At 39.5% G+C, this 9438-nt stretch overlaps 1 pseudogene; it reads left to right on the top strand.

Moving 5' to 3' along the window:
- The first annotated feature begins 7370 nt into the window (after window positions 1-7370).
- Window positions 7371-7911, top strand: LOC106004517 (annotated as a pseudogene).
- The last annotated feature ends 1527 nt before the right edge of the window (window positions 7912-9438 follow it).

Raw genomic sequence — 9438 nt, 5'->3', positions numbered from 1 at the left:
TTCAAAACATTTCACAAATATTAACTCATATAATTGCATAATAACCCTATGAAACAAGTACAATTGTTATTTATATATTTTGCAGATGAAGTAAGAAAGTTGAGAAACTTGCCCAAGGTCAAATGGGAAGTTGCAGAGTGAGGTTAGAACACACTTCTCTCTATTAAAACTCACTACTAACTTTTAAAAAGAGAAATTAAGATGATAAAAAAAAAGGAATGATATTTAACTAAAGGAAATTGTAAATCACTTCTCCATTAATAAAAGAAAATTCCATTTAAAAGTTGGCAGCAATTTTCCTGTCTAATAGAAAATACAGTACATTTTAAATGCTATTGAGTCACTCTATATAACGCTATTAGTTACCCCTCATCACACACACACACACACACACACACAGCCGTGTGTCTGAGAATTGGACCCAATTCTAACACTACTACTGGGAAACAGCATCAGATTTCACAGGTTAAGGGTTCAGTCCTACAACACTGCCTTTACCCTACCCTCTGCTTCAGATGCCTAGTTGTAAGGCCTAGACTGTCCAGCCTGTGCTCCTGCCCAACCAGATATAGACTGGAGATTCCAAATGATGGGAGAGCAGAACGCTGGCTGAAGACAAAGCATAAGGGGACACCCTGCAACCTTCCCCCCTCCATTCTTGGGTGAGACCTGTGTGACATTCTTCCAGGAATCTCCCAACTATCTTAATGTTAATGCCTTGCTAGAAGGGAAAAACCTCCAGTATCCTGTGAGTCTTCTTTTTTTTTTTTTTTTGAGTCTTCTTTAGTATATAAAATTTCTTTCAGAAATCTCCCTTTTTCCTTACCCCCCCAACCCCATAGTATATAATCAAGCATCCCTCACAAGCCAGGCAACAGCTCTTTTTGCCCACAGGTCCTGTCCCTGTGCTTTAATAAACCACCATTTTACACCAAAGATGGCTCAAGAATTCTTTCTTGGACATTGGCTCCAGACTCCAACCCACCGAACATCACCTATAATTACAAAACCACATCACAATGACCCTTCCTTCGGTTTCAGACAGCAGTCACAAGTCCAGGTTGTGACCTGTACTTCTGACAAACTTGCTATGATCAGAGATTTCCAGGACCTCTTTCTCAAGTTCCATTAATTTGCTATGGCAGCTCACAGAACTCAGAGAAATATTTTTTGAGCTAGATTTCCAGTTTATTATAAAAAGTTATGTCAGAAATAGCCAGATGGAGGAGAAGCAGTGCAACGTATGTGTTAAGTGATGTGAACAACAAAGCAAAAAAAATAAAATAAAATTCCTTATACCTTACAGACCATTGACAAGTACTTGAGACATGTTGGGGCAGGGGTGGGGCGTGAGGGGTCAGTGACCTTCCTCCAGGAATTGATGTTATACTTTGTTAGAGGCAAAGACAACTTTGGCTTGACATTAGCCTAGATTTTCAGGATCCTGTAAGTCTTCTTTAACATATAAAAATCTCTTTGGAAACTTCCTTTCTTTCTACACCCCAGGATGTATGTTAGCAATCTTCTTCCAAGCATATAGCCCACTGATACACATCTGAAGGGTCTCATGACTAAAGATTTACTAGAACGTAGTAAATGACCTTTTCCTAACAACAGCTAGCTCCTCAAGGTCCTAGAAACCTTGCTTCCAAATTCCTTAGACTTATGCTATCCCCAACCCCTTCCCAACTTGAAAGCATATAACCAGCCACTTCTTACAACCCCAGTGCAGCTCTTTTTGTGCACATGTCCTGTCCCAATGCTTTAATAAAATCGTTTTTGCACCAAAGACATCTCAAGAATTTTTTCTTGACCATTCACTCCTGAACCCCAATGTTTCACATCATTAGGGCACAGAGCTTCTGTGCCCTCTCCAGGCACAACACTCTCCCCATATCAACATGTGTTCACTGTTGGGTCCATGGTCAAAGGAACGAGACTGATAAAAAGTGAAGGTCAAGCAAAGGTTTATTTCATGCCAAGCACTGAGAATCAGACTGACCAGCCAGGGCCATCTCTTGCAAAGAGGTGACCTCTCTCTGCCTTACAGACTAGCTTTTAATGACAAAGGCCATGTGGTTGGACCTGGCCATGCACAGGTGGCCAGTGAAATTATAACACACAGAGAAAGCTGCACAGTCATGCTAGGTCACACATAAGTGACCAGTTGAATCAATTGGATTATAATTTACCCTAGTAGATATTTGAACTAGCCTATCACCTTGGTCAGAATTGGTGCCCAAAAAGCACCCAAAGGATGGGGCCCATACTCGTTGGTAGCTAGGGAGAGAGTTTGCGCCCCCATTGATTGGATACCTCCACCTGGCCTGACCCATCCTTGTATTTGGGCTTTGTTACCTGGGACTGGTTTCGGGGACTTGGGGGGAGGGGGTGACAGGGACAGTTTAAGTTTTACTGTATAAACAACAAAGTCATTCAAAGTCATTGCTTAACCGGATGGAATCACTCTGGCTGAATAGGCCCTTACATTCACCAGCTGGGAAGAGATCTGAACCCAGGGATTTTTTGTGGGGATTCCATTACACAGTCATAACTGACTAAGTCATTGGCCATTTGCTGACTCAGCCTCCAGTTCCCACCACCCCCACCCCACCCTTCCCCAGATGTGGGCCCACCCTCAGATTACAGAAGGACATCCCAAAAGTCACCTCATTAACATAACAAAAGCAACCTTTAGCTCCCTTACCACAGGAAATTCTAAGGGTTTTAGGGGCCTTGAGCTGGGAACAATGGATGAAGACCAAATACACAGGAAAAACTCCTTTGGTCACCTGAGTGACCAAAATATATATCCCTTAGAAATCACAGAATGAGAGACCAGGACTGAGAAACTGAGGCCATTAAAATTCAAAAAATTATCTTTCTTTTAACAGAATGAGTTAGATAGCAGTTCTATGTTATATCTATAGACAAGGCAGAATTGGGCCATGTGCTTTTCACCTGTTTTTAACAATGATCTTTGTAGAGGCTGCTTTTAGGTAAACAGGGTTGAGCAAAAGAGAAAGGTCCCACAGTGACTACTTGGCTAAATACAGACAGTCCCACCAAGCCACCGACCTCAAAATATCCATAGACCCTAACTGAACAATGAGCTATTTACAATCAAGCACAGTTACCAAAAAGGGGAGAATTCCACACATTGCCATACCAACTTATTTTAACCCCTTTTTAAAAAACCCCCATCCACCATGAGAGACTATGGACTCTAAAAGACAATCTGTGGGGTTTGAAGTGGCGGGGGGGGGTGGGAGGTTGGGGTACGAGGTGGTGGGTAATATAGAGGGCACAGATTGCATGGAGCACTGGGTGTGGTGAAAAAATAATGAATACTGTTATGCTAAAAATAAATAAAAAATAAATTTTAAAAAAATAAAATAAAAGTAAAAAGCCCCCATCCACCACATCCTTGCAGACAGTCCTCTGCTATCCTGTCCACATCTCCTTTGCTGTGTAGTCAATAAACTTCTATCTCCATTGTTCTGCCTCAGCTGAATTCTTTAACCACCTTGCCACTGGCCTCCTCCCAATCATCACCCAACATACAAACTAATATAATATTATATGTCAATTATACTTCAATTAAGAAGTTTTTCAAATTACTCTAATTTGAGTGGGCCATCTGTTCCCTATTAGTACTCTATCTACTGCAACGCTCATTCAATTAGGCAATATGGAAGTCATTAGCAAAACCAGTTTCAATATAACAGTAGGATAGGATTCTTAGTTATAAGTATAAAGGTGAGGAATTGAGAGCAATATACAAAGATGACTCTTACAAGAGACTGAGTCAGGGAAAGATAGATGCTGGGGATACAGGGTATGACTGAGAAGTGCCATGGAAAAACCCAGGCAGAAGTGTGTACAGAAGAGATATTCTGTGGAGTCCTTGGAATCAGTCCTTGGAATCCTCAAACATTGAGGTAGAAGATTCAGGAGAGTGGAAGACTGTGGACACAGGGTACGGAGGATACAGTCCCTTCTGTTATATCACTTGGTTTGATACATTACAAAACAATTGGAGGATAACCAGATTTCACCTTTGCCTTTGTGCAATCCAAACACAGAAAACTGCATCAAGCTGGGCGTGAGCATCCTAGGATATAACACACACACACACACACACACACACACACACACACTCCTAACACCCACCAGATTCCTACCCTCAATCACAACTTTCTGAGTTCAGACAAAGCTCTTTTTACCACTTCACCATAAGCTCATAAGCTACAGCCCTTCCACCCACTTTCACAGTCGAATTTCATGTCCTTCTCAAAGTAAAGTATTGTCTTCATTACAGTATTTGTATTTCCTTAACCATTTAACATGTGTCAAAATCTGCTAGGTTTATCCTAGTTCTCTATCTTTTTCATGTGTCACTGGTAACATTTCTGAGTATTACATTCCTAATTCCATTTTCCTCATAAATCCTGTGGCTTCTCATGTGGAGTTTTGCATAGCACAGTGATTTTGAAGAACTCCTGCATTCCATTACATCAGAACTGACTACTTGCTAGAGTGAGTGGGGAGGAAACCAAGTTTAGACAAAAAGGGCCAACACACTTTCTTCTGACAGTTCAACCTAGCAGAGCTGTCCACCTCCTGGGCCCATGTCCTTGGACTAGGTTTGTTCCCAGAGCAGCCAAGACAGGCCTCCAAGTCACTGGGGAACCTCTTGTTGGAGTGAGACATCTGCTCCAGGGGCAGCCAGATGGCAATGAGGAGTGCCATGGGGTGAGCCCAGGTTGGGGTGGGTGTCAAACCAAAACCAGGTGATTTCAGACCTGTGATTCACATCCAAAACCCCAGGAGTGGTAGGAAAGGGACACATCTGCTCTGAGCAACAAAAGGCCCAGCATAAGCAGCAGCAGCCAGGAGAAGGGAAGTAGCCCAGAAGGACGAACCAGCCTGGGAGGCATCTTCTTACTCCTGCAGTAGTAAGTAAATCAGCCACTATCATGGACTCTGGGAGGGGAATCAGTGGAGACAGTTCTCCTCTCAGGATTCTGTCCCTATGAATCTGGCTCACTGTCCTTGGATTTCTCAACTTGCCTTTCTTTACCTTCCAACGGTCTCTTCATCTGGGCAGAGGTTAAGAGCTCTAATCTGGGAATTTGTGGCTGAGTTCTGACATGGCTATATTGCAGACAGTGGGGCTCTCCAGCCAGGGGAATGTGCAAAGAAAACCCCTTGGTTGCCACAGTGTCAGGCACACAGGAGCTGCTCAGTAAAGCTTTGGTGAGTAAACGACCAAGCTAAGTGATTCTTGAATGATAAATTATAAGGCAAAGATCCCCAAAATTAAAGGATATTATGAATCATGACTCTCAGTTCTTCAATGATCTGGAACTATTGCAGTATATAAAACACATTCTTAATTGGTTTTATTTGTAAAACATAAAAGCCAACACCATTCTCAATGTAGAATATTTTATTAAATCAACCAATGGGGGAAAAATGAGATTGGCTGGTAGCACTGTTTTATGTTGTTCTGATTAAAACAAAGCAGAAAAACATAAATGAGAGCTATATTTGGAAAAGAGAGCTCCAAATTATCACATTTATAACACTAGTGAGGTCTTACTAGAAAATCAAAGAGGAAAAAAATGAAGAAGGATTTATAGTGAGCAATAAAATAGTGAAGTTAATCCAAAGCAAAATAGATATCAGCAAGTTTCAAATGTACTAGCAACAATTAATTAGAAAATAAACTCTAGAGGGGCACCTCAGTGGTGCAATCAGTTGCATGTCCAACTTTTGATTTCAGGTAAGGTCATGATCTCAATAAATAAAATTTTTTAAAAAAGAAAGAAAAGAAACTCTAGGGAAAAAATCCACTAATAAAACTTCAAATATGGAGGGAAGACAGTTTGGGGTTTTTTGTTTTGTTTTTTAATTTTGAAGTGTTGGGATGCCTAGGTGGCTCAGTTGATTAAGCATCTGCCTTCAACTCAGGTCCTGATCTTAGGGTCCTGGGATCAAGTCCTACATTAGGCTCCTTGCTCAGCAGGAAGTCTGCTTCTCCCTCTGCTTGTGCTCTTTCTCTCTCTCTGACAAATAAATAAAATCTTTAACAAATAATTAAGTAAATAAAGTTTGAAATGTTGAGACATTAAATAATAGCTTTTAGTGATAAATGTATATTAAATTTAAGTAAAGACAAATCAGGGATGCCTAGGTGGCTCAGTCAGTTAAGCATCTGCCTTTGGCTCAGGTCATGATCCCAGGGTTCTGGGATCAAGTCCCTCATCAGGCTCCTTGTTTACCAGGGAGACTGCTTCTCTCTCTGACTCTGCCTGCCACTCTGCCTACTTGTGTTCTCCCTCTCTCTCTGACAAATAAATAAATAAAAGCTTAAAAAAAATCAAATTGCTGAATAAAAGAAAAAAAACTTTAATTAAAAATAGAACTACTATAGGATCTATCAATTCCACTTTGGGTGGAACTGATTGCGCCACTGAGGTGCCCCTCTAGAGTTTATTTTCTAATTAATTGTTGCTAGTACATTTGAAACTTGCTGATATCTATTTTGCTTTGGATTGACTTCACTATCTTATTGTTCACTATAAATCCTTCTTCATTTTTTTCTCTTTGATTTTCTAGTAAGACCTCACTAGTGTTATAAATATAATTTGGAGCTCTCTTTTCCAAATATAGCTCTCATTTATGTTTTTCTGCTTTGTTTTAATCAGAACAACATAAAACAGTGCTACCAGCCAATCTCATTTTTCCTCCATTGGTTGATTTAATAAAATATTCTTCATTGAGAATGGTGCTGGCTTTTGTGTTTTACAAATACTTCATTTTACAAATACTTCGGGTATTTATCCAGGAAAATAAAAACACTGATTCAAAAAATATATACATATATACTCCATGTTTATTTCAGCATTATTTACAATAGCCAAGATATAGAATGTGTTAATGTTCATAAATTAGTTTTCATATTTTATAGGATCAAAATTAAATTGGGGTGTTTTTTTTTTAACCAACAAAAGAATTTACAGTGTTGCTAGCAGGCTAAATGTAAGAGTTTTAAAATTTTAAATGTAAAATATTGAGTGAATAAAAGATCTATATATGTCAAATTGATGTGGGGAACAAAGACAAAAGAAAAAAATTTAATTCCCTACAACTTACAGCCCATTGACAAGTCCTTAAGACAGGCAGAGTGACCTTTGTCTAGGAACTCAACTGCCTTGATGTTAACACATTGCCAAGGGCAAAAGACAATCTTACCTTAACATCATCCCAACCTCCAGGATCCTGTAAGTCTACTATTACATATAAAAATTCCTTTGAACTTTGGACTTTTGGCTCAGAGTAGGCAGAGGTACAATTGACTTCAGTCATCCTGAATCCTGGTTTATCAGACACCAGCCGCCTCAACCATGCCACCCACATTCAACCCCAATGAGATCAAACTTATATTTCTGATGTGCACCAGTGGCGAAGTTGATGCCACATCTCTCTGGCCCTGAAGATCAACCTCCTGGGTCTGTCTTCAAAAAGCGTTGGTGATGACATCCCTCCTAGTGACTAGAAGGGTCTGAGGATGACAGTAAAACTGACCATTCAGAATAGACACGCCCAGATTGAAGCAGTACCTTCTGCCTCTGTCCTAATTATCAAAGCCCTCAAGGAATCATCAAGAGATAGAATGAAGGAGAAAAACAGTAAGCACAGTGGAAATACCACTTTTGATGAGATTGTCAGTATTGCCTGGCAGATAGGGCACTGATTTTTAGCCAGAGAATTCTCTGGAACCATTAAAGAGATCCTGGGGACTGCCCAGTCTATGTGCTGCCATGTTGATGGCCATGACCATCATGACATCCTAGATGGCATCAGAGTGGTGCAGTGGAATGCCTGGCTAGTGAAAAACTATAAAGGAAAATATTTTAATAAAGGATCATTTGACAACCAGAAAAAAAATTCCTTTGGAAATTTCTCCTGTCCTTCAAGATACATGTTGGCAATCATCCTCCAAGCATATGGCCCACTGATATACATCTGAAGGGTCCCATAACTAAGATTTTATTAGACAGTAATAAATCACCTTTTCCTAACAATAGCTAGCCCCTCAAGGTCCTAGAAACCTCACTTCTAAAATTCAGAGACTTACACTATCCCTCATCCCCCTCCCAACTTGAAAGTATATAATCTGCCACCCCTCACAACTCCAGTGCAGCTCTTCCTGCCCATAGGTCCTGTCCCTGTGCTTTAATAAAACAACACTTTTGCACCAAAGATGTCTCAGAAATCCTTTCTTGACAATTCACTCCAAACCCCAGCATTTCCACCTCAAAATCTCTTATAAATCTAGAGAAGTTTTGCTCACTATGGTAGTACCACAATGCACAGATAGAAAAGTGAAACAGAAAAAATATAAAAACTTACTGCAAACAAAAGGAGGAGTTAGCAGTCGATGGGAAAATAAACTAAAAGAACTGTTTTGCTATTTGAAGAAAAATAAAACAATATAAATATATTCCTCCCATTATAGATCAAAATCTATTCAAGATAAATGAGTTACATTTTTGTAATGAACCATTAAAAACAGGAAAAAAGAGCAATGAGAATAATAATCAAAATTCTGAAGATGATTTTCTTATTCACTCAAGATTTACTGCCCATTTTCCCTTGCTGTTAAAATAACTTTAAAATGTTCTACCGCCAAGCAAGATTTGAATAAAAATAAAGACCTCACAAATGGGGAGGTACTGTTACAAAAAGTTATGGCAAACACTGATTTCACTTAAGTATAATTATCTAAATATTTAAATGTCAAAATATATACAGAAATTATGAAAATTAAATCTAGTATATGTTAAAATTCATTTAAGGAAATACATGGTATTATCCACTTTTTAAAATAATGCTCTTGATGATCAAAAGAGGAAACAACATTAGAATAATTGGGATTCCAGAAGAAGAAGAAAGTGAGAGGGGAGCAGAAGGTATACTGGAGAGAATTATTGGGGAGAATTTCCCCAATATGGCAAAGGGAACGAGCATCAAAATTCAGGAGGTTCAGAGAATGCCCCTCAAAATCAATAAGAATAGGCCCACACCTCGTCACCTAATAGTAAAATTTACAAGTCTCAATGACAAAGAGAAAATCCTGAAAGCAGCCCGGGAAAAGAAGTCTGTAACATACAATGGTAAAAATATTAGATTGGCAGCTGACTATCCACAGAGACCTGGCAGGCCAGAAAAGAGCTGGCATGATATTTTCAGAAGCACTAAAACGGAAAGAGCTCTAACGAGGAAAAACATGCAGCAAGAATAATATATTCCAGACTAGGGCTAATCAGTGCAAATAGCAAGGAGAGACTAAACGCTTCAAGGACAATACACAACTGAAAAGACTTTGCAAATACCACACCCCGCTCGGTACAGGAAATCTTGAAAAGG

This window comes from Mustela putorius, unplaced genomic scaffold (genome assembly GCF_011764305.1).
Source record: "Mustela putorius furo isolate JIRA1106 unplaced genomic scaffold, ASM1176430v1.1 tig00003997_pilon_pilon_pilon, whole genome shotgun sequence".
Lineage (NCBI taxonomy): Eukaryota > Metazoa > Chordata > Mammalia > Carnivora > Mustelidae > Mustela > Mustela putorius.
Note: the sequence above shows the minus strand (reverse complement) of the source record. Positions and strands in the feature narration are given on the sequence as shown.